Here is a 12889-nt window from a genome sequence, read left to right on the forward strand (position 1 = left end):
GCCTGCAAACCCTTGCTGTCCACACTATCTCTGGGACAGATAGCACCACCAACCTAACCAGGGACACACAAGTGGAGATGCTCGCTGAAGGCCAGGCTCTTCTGCTATTTGAGTGATAGGAGCAAACAGTCTTGCTATCAAAGGAACGTGAGAAGGACAACTGACTGCCAAGTAGCTATGGATTATTTCCTGTCAGGATGGCCAATACTATGAAATGCACACCCTTTCAGGCATCAAGCTTATTGTATAGGAGAGCAATTTAGAAGGGCTGAATTTTGAGACTGTTACCTGATATTCTTTGATGGAAAATATTTAATGTCTACTTACTAGAAGTGATCTGTTGCAGTGCCATGGTTGAGCTGGACCACACTGATTAAAATATGCTTGTAGTAAATGAGCATTGTATTTTGGTTGTTCTGTTTTCTGCCTTATAATGTCCAGTCCTGCCTGTGTTCCATGTGTGATGAAGGGAGTTGGAGTATTTTGGAAGCAATTCACATTGGAATCAAATTGACTTAAGGAGTTAATGTGGGTCAGTAAATATCCTCAAACATGTTTATTTCATTCTGTGTTTAAGTATAGCAATATTTACAGCTTGACTCAAATGGATTATAATTTAAAAAGGATGGTTATCTCACCGGACATTGAATGTTTTCTTATGTTTTCACATATTGAACATATGAAGGCTTGATCAACATACATACAATACAGTCACATCTCTCTGGAATTATTTAGGAATTAAATCCTCAAAAATAGAATCTTTCCAGATATCCGAAGCTCATTCTGTTTAGGAGAGAATACATATATGTTTTAATAACAAATACAACTCTTTCTTAGAAATATGATGTTTCTTTGGCTTCCTATTGAGTGACTCTCAACAGAAGCACTGACCCGAGACTGGCCTAAGAGTTATAAAAGCCTCTTTACTAGATGGCTCTAGGAAGCAAGACCTTTGGAATTCTCGGTTCTTATTTTCAGAATGCCTTTTCTGTCTTTCTTTGCTGTTGTTAGGTTAATGTAACTTCTTGCTGCTATGAGTAGGCTGATTTCTGTATTTTCTTCTTAAACTTGTCATTCCCTACACAATCTTTTATTTTAATTTTTATTTTTTAAGGAGAAATATTTTCTTTTACTAAATATTCTGTTGGAAGTTGTTTTTTTTTATTAAGTTTATTGGTACATTTAAGGTAAACAATACAGTTGCATTCATCATGGGGATCTTGTACCTTTACATGATGTATCTCGGTTCTTATAACAGAGACCTGATACCCAATCTCAGTGACCTTTCAAGTAATGCCAGGGTAAATAGTCTCAGAGTGGTGAATTCTTAGGAATAAAATATTTGTATTTTAGTACATTGACTTCATGAGATCTATTTTGGCTATCCTAATGGCCTTTGTGATTATTTGGATATTTTATCCAAGTTTTCTAGATAGAAGTTGCAAGACATCTGAATTCTAGGTAACAGATACAGCCGAGTCCTTGAAAAAGTAACCTATTCTTGTATTTTTTTGTTTTATTTATTTTTTTGGTACCGGGGATCAAACTCAGGTCCTTGTGCTTGCAAGGCAGGTGGTGGAACCACTGAGCTAAATCTCTGGGCCATAATCTATTCTTTTAAATCAGCCTGCCCATGTGTCCATTAGCCAGAAAAGAGTTGTGAGAATCTTCCTGCTCAGTCTAGCCCATATTCATCTGTCCCTGTCCTCCCTAAGGTAGTGCTCAGATTTCCACCCACATGGTTAATAGGTTATTAAATATAGTAGCCCTCTAGAATTCACCAAAGATACATTCCAAAGCCTCAGTGAATCTCCAACATTGCAAATGTTATGACAACATAATAGCATCCTCCATACAATGCAATAAAACATAGTAAAAAATTTTAAGTGCTTTTAATGACTCTATAAACATAGGACTTAAGTTACTTATAAAGCTGGTTGGCTTTGTTTTTAGGGCTATTTCTTACCAAAAAAATTGTATTATTTCTCCAATGTTCCTGTGTGGGACATAACATAGGAAATCAAAGCCCTCATCTGAGGTAGATGCCATAGGCTGTGACATCCAGCAGAGAGACTCTTCTCACACACCAGACCTCTGCCTTTATGATTCAAGTTTGTATCTAGCACAAATTAGCAAATGTCACAGGCCATGGATGGCCACTCCAGATGTTTACAGGTTCATGCAAATGAGGGGAGTGAAATGTTCATTCATATCCCTTAGGTTCCCCTTAGGACCCTAGTCTATTCAGTCATGGCCTTCTGTATTCCGGTAGTGGGGACAACGTGAGGGGCTCACTCCAGAGCCATTCACATCCTCTTCTCTCCTGTCTTTCTCATGTCCAATGGCTGGAACTTGATTTCTGAGTTTTCTTGCTGCTATGAGAAGACCCATGATAAGGGTCCTTATCAACGAGAGGTAGGCAGAGGTCCTAAGGGAGGGCTATCTTTTGTCCCTTTTTCTGCTTACTGCCCATGTGACTACGGCAGAAGATGCTTTACAGTTGTTCCTCAATATGAGATGGTTCACAAGGCAGGAGTGAAAGGCGTAAAATTATGTCCAAAATGTCTGAAACCAAGCACCCTAAAAGTAGGGAGAAGTAAACACCTGACACATAGGAAAGAAGTTATCTTCAAGTTTAACGAGGAGGTTTTGTAAATTGTAGAAAATGTGAAAGTCAAAAAGAGGCTACTAAACTTATTTGTGTTTTCTTAATGAGTGCAAAACATTGAATTATTATGGTTTTATTTACAAAAAGCATAGAAGTTTAAATTGGATTTAACACTATTAATAGATTTCTTACTCAAACTATTTAAATAAAAATCCTTAGGAATCATCAAAAAAAAAAAAAAGAAAAAAAAGAAAGAAAAAGACAGAAGAAGCCAGTGTCTCTGACACTTTTGTGGAGCTCCTAATGCTCTTGAGGAAGCCAATATTTTGGGATTTTTCTATTGTATGTAGCTGAAAGTACTCCTGACCATTTCTGTGATCACCGTTCTTACCATGGTTTACTTCATAATGGAACATTAAGCTGTATTCTTTTACTTTGACCCCTTTTCCTGTTAAACACACAGGAATAGACTTCCCTTCCATTAGAAATATCTGCCCATTCCAAGTCTTTTCTTAATAGACAAATGACCTTGGGCTATTTATCTTTCCCATATTTTGAAAAGAAATGCTATCACTCAAAAAATACAGGGAAAGAGATAAATGGTAGCTGATCCTCTACCTCAGTGTTGACAAGAAAGCAGGCAATGATGAGAACTGTGGAAATCTGAGGGCTTCATACCCTATGCAAATAGATCTTTTCTAAGAAAAGGAACACGTTTGATTCTTCAAGAGAAGCCAAGAATGTGGATACTGGTGATATATCCTATTTTTACAAATTTCTTGGCAACCACGTTAAACATTTTAAAAACATTCTGTGAACTAACAACATGCAGAATTCCTAATTGGTATAGGCCTAGATGATTAGTCTCATGTAGATTTGTGACTCCTATTGTGGCCCAGTGTCCCAGCTCACTGAAGTTGTACATCCAAGAACACTAAGACATCTACCTTACTAACTTATGCTGTCATTATTTCACCTACAAGATATTAACTCCACGAGTCAGTTGTACGCAGCCTAAAAGAAAGGAGCAGCCTGTATATTTTTTCACATTCTCCTTAGGACACCCTCCTGTTGGTGACTACATAGCAGACTCCTTGTATGTTGGGTCTTTGTAGGAGATTTACATCAAAATCTAATATCCCAGTTCCCCAAAATGACATGTACTTACAGGATATTAACAGAGAAACACAAAATAGTGTGAAAGACAAAAAACAAAACAAAACAACAGTATGGAGGACACTACAGCAAATCCCCACATTCTGATGGAAGAGATTGTGTTCCCACGACCTAGCAACCTGGAGAAACAGCAACCACACTCTAAAAACACAGGAAAGTGAATGCTGCACAAAGTGAATGTGGATACCCCGAGGGAATGAGAAGTCTCGTGCTACTACTCAGGGAAGCCTTTGCTCAGGGCACAAACCCTCAACTGGGTCTTGAACAGAAAAGGACCTTTCAGGCTGGCAATCCCAGCTACCCAAGCCCAGAGCCTTTGAGGAATGAAAAACCCCTATCGTACAAAAATGTGAACCTGTATTGGCTTTCCTGAGACACAGTGATAAATCATCTCTGCACCGATTGTTTATTTGTGTACACACAGCGCATTTTGTGACAGGTTAGATGAAAATGGAAGATGTGAATGCTGAGAACATGCCAGATATGTTTGTTAAACATTAAAGTGATTTCTATGGTAATGAATGCATGCGTACTGAGCTGTGAAAATGTTGAGTAAGATGAATTACCAAGTACCTTGGTGCATTTAACAACCCTGGGATGTTTTCTGGGCTGAGAAGTTAAATTTAATGCTGCACATCGAGCATCCAGCTAAGCACCCAAAGAATTTGGAATGAAAGTTAAGGCAGCCACACGTTTTTAGAAAAATTCCCAAACTTGACCAACAACATGTACTTGCTTGATTCCTCAAGTTTCAGCAGGCCAAGAGCCAAATTTTCTGAATTCGTTTCATACCTGTGATAGCTTCCAAAACTAATACCTCTTGCTTTTGTTTACTAAGCACAGTAGTTATGGATTATATTATGATTAGATGAGGTGAAAAGCAGAAATAGACAGGTCAGAAATGTACTGTTGAATTCAGAAGTGGAGTCCAGCTAACCTTAGAGACACTACTTCAAGACCATGAGTACCTAGGATGAATATTAGGGAAATGCAAATAAGGTTTGAGTAGGTACTCAGCTGGATTCTGGATGCTGCATACGGTGTCGGGGCTGAAAGAAAAGCGAATGTTGTGTGTTTGCCCCCAAGAACTCTAAACCATGGACACTACAAAAATGAAATGGATTTGAAAAGGAGGTGGACACCTAGTTTCAAGTCCTGGTTTCATTATGTTCTGGATTAACTGTAGGACCTTGGGCAAGTTAGTCAATCTCTTTGCACTTTAGTGTCCTTATGCATAGGATGGGGCTAGTATGTCTTAACCCAGAGAGTTACTGCAGAGTTCAACGAGACAACACAGTCAAAGAGCTTAGTACAGTTGCCTTGCATTGACTCCCACTCATTAAAAGCTGACTGATATCTCAGTGGTGATGACAACTTGGCATCACAGAAAAGAATGAGAAGTGCTTCCCACACAATGGCTTTATTACCCAGGCAAATGGCGCAGGTGAGGAAAGTTTCCTTGTTGTCCTTAGGTTTCCTGGACAGACCTGAAAACTAAACTGGTAAATGCAGATTAACAGGAGAAAATGTGCAAACTTATATAGTAAAAGTTTTATGTGACACAGAGCCTTCAGAAACTAAAGATCCAAAGACCCAGGGAATGCTGTGGATAGCCATATAGAAGCATCATAATGACAGAAGGGTTTGAAACAGCGTTAATAGACTGAGGGGAAGACTGAGCAAGGCTGTTCAAAGTCTCCTTGGCCTCTGTGCTGTGGGCATATAGGTGAAACCTTCTAGGGTGAAGGTCCTAAGATTCTCTGTCAGACAAGGCAGGTCAGAGGCTTTCTTTATGGCCAGCTCCTACACCAAAAAGCAGGGAACATTGTAGGCAAAGTGGGAAAAGTAGGAGAAAGGTAATACGGGAAAAGAAAAAAATATGAGAAAATGAAAAAATGGAAGTAAAGTGCTTGTAAATGGAGAAGGGAGGAGGAGGTGAGGGAGGACAAGGACAAGGGGAAAAAATGAGAACCAAGACCTGTCATGTAAAGGTACAAGATCCCAATAATGAACGTGACTGTACTGTATACCTAAAATGTACCAATAAACTCAATGAAAAAAAAAAAAGCAGGGAACGTTAGAGTAATATCTCTAGGTTCTATGGTTAGCTATGGAGATGAAGGGTTCTAGTTTCCATGGCCACCTTAGGGAACAGGAATCCCAGTGGAATGACTCAGAGAGAAAGGGCAGCAAGAGAGGAAGACCAGGAGGTCGGAGACCTTGCTTCTGATGTCTTTTCTATTTCTTTCACTCCAAAGCATGTGAAGTTACCATACTAAGAGGTGTATTTTGAGCCCTAACAATGTGGTAGGTATCTGCCCTTGAATTGTGTTGTATGGGTAGCTCTGATGGTGACTCTTTGGTGATTACACAACCAGGTACGGCCTGGTGGGGCTTTGTGCTCTTGGGGCCTGGAATTATATTTATCCCTGGATTAAGTATGTTAGTGGATGGCTTCCCTGGGAATTTAGAGTAGAAGTGAAAAGAAGGGCCATCACCAAAGTCCCAGATCCCTGGGTTCTAACAAGTGTAGAGCTGAACAGAACCATAAAGGTCATGCAGTCAAAGCAGTTATGTAATGGAAGAAGCAACCTACTTCCCTCTACTGGTGTCCAGCACTCAGGTGGTTGCTAGTAGGAGTGGCACTTGGGAGGGGTTGGCTAGTGTCATTATTCTTCGCCTCCACCCTCTGCCCTGCCTACTGCCTGCTACTGCTGGCAAATGCAGCCCAGTGAGGCACAGCATAGTACTTAGAAGCTGGGCTTCCTGCAAGAAGGCACCCTGCGAGTGGCTACCCATCTAGGCGGAAATGGTTTTGATACAATTCTGCTTAAAGAAAAAGGGATGGGCAAAGATGACTTTGCTAGGATGCTGCTAATAATACCGAAGCCAGAATTTAACAAAGAAATAGATGAACAAAGTAAATCCTCTGTAAGAGGTAGAGGAAAATGAGCAAAGAAAACATTTCCTTTGGGATTGAGAAGCACATGAAACACTGTATTTGAATCCATGCCTCTCTAGCTACCGTGGGCTTTCTAGAAAGCAATCACCTCAGAAAATTTCATTAATTTTGTGTCTTCGGGTAATTCGTTGACTCTAATTGGCTTTGAAAGTTGCTGACTGCTGAGCCTCTGTTGGTAAGCTTAGAAATGAAAACAACATTTTCCCAGGGTGATGAAATGTAATTGAATGATTATTCCAATTTTTAATAACCCCCAGAATGTCAGCACTGTGGGAGTGCAGCTATGACAAGGATTGCAAGATGGAACATCACACAAGAACAAGGGAAACACCAGAGCAATGACAAGTGGGGGCCGTTGCATATCCACAGAAATAAAAACAAAAAAGAAGAAGAATAGCTTCTATCTGCCACCAGCCAGGTGCCATTTAACAATTTTTATGTATTAACTCATTGCATCTGCACAGCAACACTATGAAGTATGTGTTGCTGTCATCTCTGGTTTGCAAATGTGGAAACTAAGGCACAAAGACTGGCAAACTTGTCTACGTTCACATAGCTAGTTCAGAGTGGAACCAACCAAGGAGGAACTTCTACCCCTATCACTGCATTGCTTACACACTGGATTCACACATTTCAACATCTCATGTATTAGATTGAGCCGTATACAATTACTGTTTTCATAAGTCAAATTCATCGACTATTAGTGGTTTTAATTTGGATCAACCCGACTGTTCAGGGGTTATCTCTTAATTAGAACAATCAGCATTTTGTTTCTCTGGTGATATTCACCCGTTGAAGAGGAAGGTAATGTTCAAGGTAATTCTATCAGGGTAGATCTCAGGACTTTTGAATAGAACGTTAGGATGGAGGGCTGTCATGTCCAGAATTCCAGTAGCTTTTCAATAGCTTAGAATTGAGACCTTCCAAGAAGGTTCCCTTGCCTATACACAGCCAAGAAAATAACAAAGTGTTAAGTTTTGTGATTTCCAGAGCTGAATGACTCACATTTGGTCATTGGTCTCCCTGTATTTTCACTTAGATGAGTCGATTCATCTTTTTTTTTTTTTTTTAACTTTAAGGCAACTGAAATGAATCTTATCCCATATCAACCATTCTTGAGAGAGACAAAAGGGATTTTAATTTTTCAGTTGTTATGAGTGATAAGAGAAGCCACAAATGTTCAATGACCTTTTAAATCGAAGACCTTTGACTCTCCAGTCAATAAGCCACAAAATGCTGAGACAATTTTCTTCCACTTTTTACCTGCAATCCTTTCAATTTCATCCATCTCTAAAGGAATAACTGCATGACAAGAAAACACAGGAAAATGAAGTGTACCATTTTATTGGTATGAAGCCCCTTATAAAGTCAGATAGCAAACGCACAGGCAAAAAACAAAAACAACAAAAAACCTGGAAGAGTATGTAGGACAGTAAACAGTGAAGTTTTATATCTAAAGAAAGCTTATTCAGGAAAAGTAGGGAGTAAAGGCAGTGTCCAAGTCTATTATGAACTCACTCTGAAATTTACAGTTGTTTCTATGAAAAATTTCCCCATTTAAAATTGACAACCACTCATATTTTCCTCCAGTTTATGGGATATACTGAGAAGTAAGTGAAGACAACATCAGTACTATGCTTTTCCCTAAAAGGTAGTCATTTTTGGTTGCAAGTCCTTTAAATGAGTTCAAGAAAGCCTAAGCCAATTTCTAAGGTGGAAATGTTTGTCCCATTGCTTTAGGGCATTGCTTTGTTGGTAATTGATGATTACTCTGTCTAGGAATATAGAAATTGTGTATTTCAGTGGTAATAGGAGTAATGTTCTTTGATCATACATGATTTAATTATAGGCTCAAGGACTTTAGAATAGGAAGGAGAGTCTTTTAGTGTTATTCTACTGAAAGGGTGTTAATAACCACATAGTATTCAAAACAGGACCAGTTCCCAAAGAGGTATTTTATCTGTTGATGAGGGGGGATGGGAAATTATGGTAAAAAAAAATCTCCTGGAATTTACTTGTCTAAATTCATTTACAACCAATTAGAGCCCAACAGGCTGAGGGTTTAAGTTTGGGAACAATAGGGCTAAGTTTCTTGAGAGTCTCTCTTTGCAATGGGACCCCCATTGTACCCAAGGCATTAAAGGTTATTATACTCCCTGGCTTTCCTCTCTGTTCATCCATTAGTAATCCTCTCTTAGGATTGCAGGGAGGTGGAGGCCAATTTTGGATCTAGAGGTGAATGAAGAAGAGATACCTGAGCAGGTTCAAGGTGGTCTGGACAACTACTGGCCAGTGATTCATAGCAGGTGGCATGAAGGGATACTCTAGAGTGTAGACTCTTTGAATTGTATAAAGGAATGTGAAGCATTGGCCCTCCGGTGAGGTAGCATGACCTGGAGGGGAGAATGAACAGGAGTATGCAATGTTCAGGGTCATCCTTGGAAGCTTTTGTAGGGAGTGTGGTAGAAATGAACTTCCAGGGAAGCCATTCAAGGTAACTGTCTGAGAAGATACCAGAATGAGGCCTGAGTAAAGCTCCATCCAGCCAGCTGGTCTTGGAGCCTGTGGGAAGTGGTTATAATACTCAGAAATTTGGAAAACATAGTCTGACTTTCATCATGTTTTGAAATTTTTCCAGAAACAAGAAAATAGTCATAAGCTTTGATTTTATGTCTTGGAGAACTAGAAAAATGTAATTACAGTTTTATTGTATCAAAGTCAGGACCCATTACAGTCACAGAAAGAGGCCAATTGGGCCTTGTACTAGTCAGGTTTAGAAAAAGAAAACTCATATATTAACATCTTTTGTCTTAAAAGTAAACAAATAACACATGTACCATAGGTTCACCACCACTGAAGTTGCCACTCCGGGCCACACCACCAGCCAACAAGATGAGAGGTACGGACAGCACTTGGTAGTGGGAGTCTGCTTCTAAGTCCCTAGAATTCAGCTCTGAAGCTGTTATTTATGTGCTGAATGTGTGTTACTTATGTCAGACACGTTGTGTGTGATATAAACACTTTTAAGAGTGCAGTGATGCTAAGACTTCAGAATATTCCTTGTTAGGGCAGGCTGCGTTTCCTAATGACGGCATTTGGCCCAACCTTTTAGGTGCTTCTGCATGGTCCGTGGGAAGACCGAAATCTTGTCATATCCCCAGGTGGCTGAGAAACCATCATGTCACTGTCTTATTTGAGTCTTACACTACCTTACAGTGTAATTATGTTTCTACTCTATAGACTGTCTGAGAGACTTTCTTTCTTCACAATTAGTAAGAGGCAGAGACAAAACATGGGCGGTGTAACCCCTTAGTCAGTTTGGAACTCTCCCTGCACCATGCTAGGAGGACCCTTGGGGGAGCTCCAGATTTGTGCCCTCTCTGAGCATGGTTAAGTCCTGAGTCTGGCAACCTATGTGACAGTGTAGGCTTGGGTCAGAGGAGGAGTCTCCTAGTACTCACATACAAGGTAAAGGAGGCCTTGCAGCTGCATGTCAACAAAGCCCCAGCTGGACCCAGTGTGTCCTAGATGTTCTCTTCTCACCACAGAGTAGGTTTTAGAGAGGCTGGTCTGCCATGCACACCAGCCTGCAGAATGCAGAGTCCTTCTCGCTGAGACCCTGGGAAGTGTCTGTGAACCATCTCCTGTTCAGGCTTTGCACCTCCCTGAGATCTGTGTTTTCCCAGCCTGTGATCAGTCACCCAGGCTAAACAAAGTGGTTCTAAGACATGGAGTGCTGCCAGTAAGATAAGGAATTGCTCTCAAATTTCATTCATGAAAGTTCTTCCTCCCTTTTTGCACTCTATGATTGAGTCATCTTGACCTTCAAGATAGGGAGAGGAGAAGGTCACAAGGAGAGAAATTTATAGGGCTGCTTCCTAGGGCAATTTCCAGTGTTTAGCCGTAAATATTGTCAAAAGGGATAAAAGCAGTTACTCTATCTCTAACGCCCTGCTCACAGCACAGGGGCCCTGGAAGCAGAGAGGGGGGCACACCAGAGAGTGTGAGCAGATCAACCCCAGGGGACACTGCTAGCTTTCCTGTTTGTCCCATGAGGGAGGCGGGAAGGAGGAAAAGGGGGAAGAGGAGGCTGTTGAAAGTGCCTCCCTCCCCAGTTTATTGTTAATCTCCCTAGGAGTGCGCGCACTTTGCCAGGCCTGGATCTGTGACAACAGTTTCCATCTCTTCCCATTGCCGAAGCCCTGAACAACAAAGGAAAAACATTCTAAGAGCCCATGAAATGTTTTTATTGAAACCCTGATCTCCAGAGAGAGAGAGAGAGATTGAGGAAGCGATTTAAGCAACCTTATTACAAAATAAAAAGTATCCTCCTACTCCATGACCGGAAATGCCGGAAAGAAGAGACAAGCCCATAAAAAAAAAGTACTAAAAAAAGTTTTTCAAAAAACCGGAACAAAGAGGAGACATTAAATCATTAGGTACAAAAGAAACAAACACAGCAGGATACTCAAAGGGATCTTAAAAGAAACCACACATACTCTCTCCTGCTTTGGAAATTATGCATTGCATTTCAAATATTCTAATTACAAAGTTTCATCAAGCTGTGCAGAATAGCTGGGAGGCAATCCTTTATCTTTAACACTATATTTTATGAGCACCTCAGACTTCTTACCTTTGACAGTGTTATAGAGGGATATTTGGCAATACTACCAGAAAGATTTCAGTTGCTTCCTATTTTGTTTGTATAACACTTGAATGATACATCATACTTTAATGGCATCTGGATACAACATTAATGAAGCTGATTAGAAAACAGACACAACACATAATACAACTATACTTCCAAATTGACTTGCTGTCCCCTCCCCTGACTTGGCTGCGTGTTCTATTGAAATTGAAGTGAGAAGGAAATGCTGAGCTCTGTCTAAGGGAACTTTTATTTCCCCCAATTTTATTTGACTTTAACATTGGTCATTGATGTCTAACCTTCCAATAGGTCTCCTGGGCATTTCAAAACTCATGGATTTAGTGATTTTTTTTTTTATATGAGATACCTTCCTCTTATATTTTAATGTATAGCTGCTTGGGGATTCTGCCCTAAATGGGCTGGGACAGACATAAATGTTTGAAATATCAAGATATGGCAAAGTAAGCTTTTCATCAGAAGGGCTTTCCAACAAACATTTCTCCCATTGGCTTGGTTTCTCTTGGGCTCCAGGTGTCTTAGTCCATGCCCCCCCATGGGTAGTGAGGGTCCAATGCTGGGGAGACCTCACCTTTCCCCTCTAAGTGCTCACCCGTGGGAAATGGAAGCCATTTGTCTATTAGTTTCAAATGGTGTGGCCCATGAGTGGCAGTCAGCAGGCCAGAGAAGTATACAGATTGCCCACTCTGTGCAGAGAGGGGGGATGAAGAAGGAGTAAGAGTTTGGGATTGGGTGGGTGTGTGGGACAGGGTTTCTGTTGTGGAAAGCAGTGACAGCAAGGTACACCTAGGATGTCATGTAGAGACATGACAGGTCTCATGGACATAAGATCTGGTTTCAGTTCCTACTCCTGATCTCTGGAGGGACCCAAATGAGCTCCCCTAAAATTTACCTGCAGATGTGCAGCTCTCTGGTGGCACTCATACTATTTAGATACAGAACACGCCTACATTGGATTTCCTACATCTCAAAGCAGAAGACAGAATAGGTGCAGAATCTGAGCAAGATTTAAATGGCCCACTTTCTCTCTCAAGAAACTTTTAAGATGAATAAGCCCACATTAAAATCAAGGTAGCAAGCAGTATTATTCCTCTAGGAATGCTTGAGTCAGAAAGAGCCTGAATTTTAAAAATAAAAAGTGCTGCCTTGTTTAATATATCCAGTCTTCTAACAAGCCACCAAGCAGCTATTGTATTCTCCCAAGCCCATGGACATATATCTTGCTGAAACACAGGCTTCCAAAGTCAGGATATTGTCCAGGAAACTTGAGCCTGCAGCCTGTGCAGGAGTGGCCCATCTCTACACAATTCCTTCCAGAAGAATAGAAATCCAGGCACAGGCAGCAGCAAGAGTCCCCAGGCAATTTGAAAACAAATTGCCATTTGTTTTCAGTGTGATCATTTTCCTTCACACTCTGTTCAAGGGGCATTTTTGAATGCTATCTTACTTTCTTTTCATGTCCCTTCATTTACCACAC

At 40.5% G+C, this 12889-nt stretch overlaps 1 long non-coding RNA gene across 1 annotated transcript; it reads left to right on the plus strand.

Moving 5' to 3' along the window:
* Positions 1-5952: 5952 nt before the first annotated feature.
* Positions 5953-10976, plus strand: LOC104869828. The gene is made up of 4 exons (XR_782375.1): positions 5953-6091; positions 7004-7164; positions 9589-9645; positions 10882-10976. It is a non-coding gene; the product is annotated as an uncharacterized LOC104869828 (long non-coding RNA).
* Positions 10977-12889: the final 1913 nt, after the last annotated feature.

This window comes from Fukomys damarensis, unplaced genomic scaffold (assembly GCF_012274545.1).
Source record: "Fukomys damarensis isolate Sample0158 unplaced genomic scaffold, DMR_v1.0_HiC HiC_scaffold_1, whole genome shotgun sequence".
NCBI classification, from domain to species: domain Eukaryota; kingdom Metazoa; phylum Chordata; class Mammalia; order Rodentia; family Bathyergidae; genus Fukomys; species Fukomys damarensis.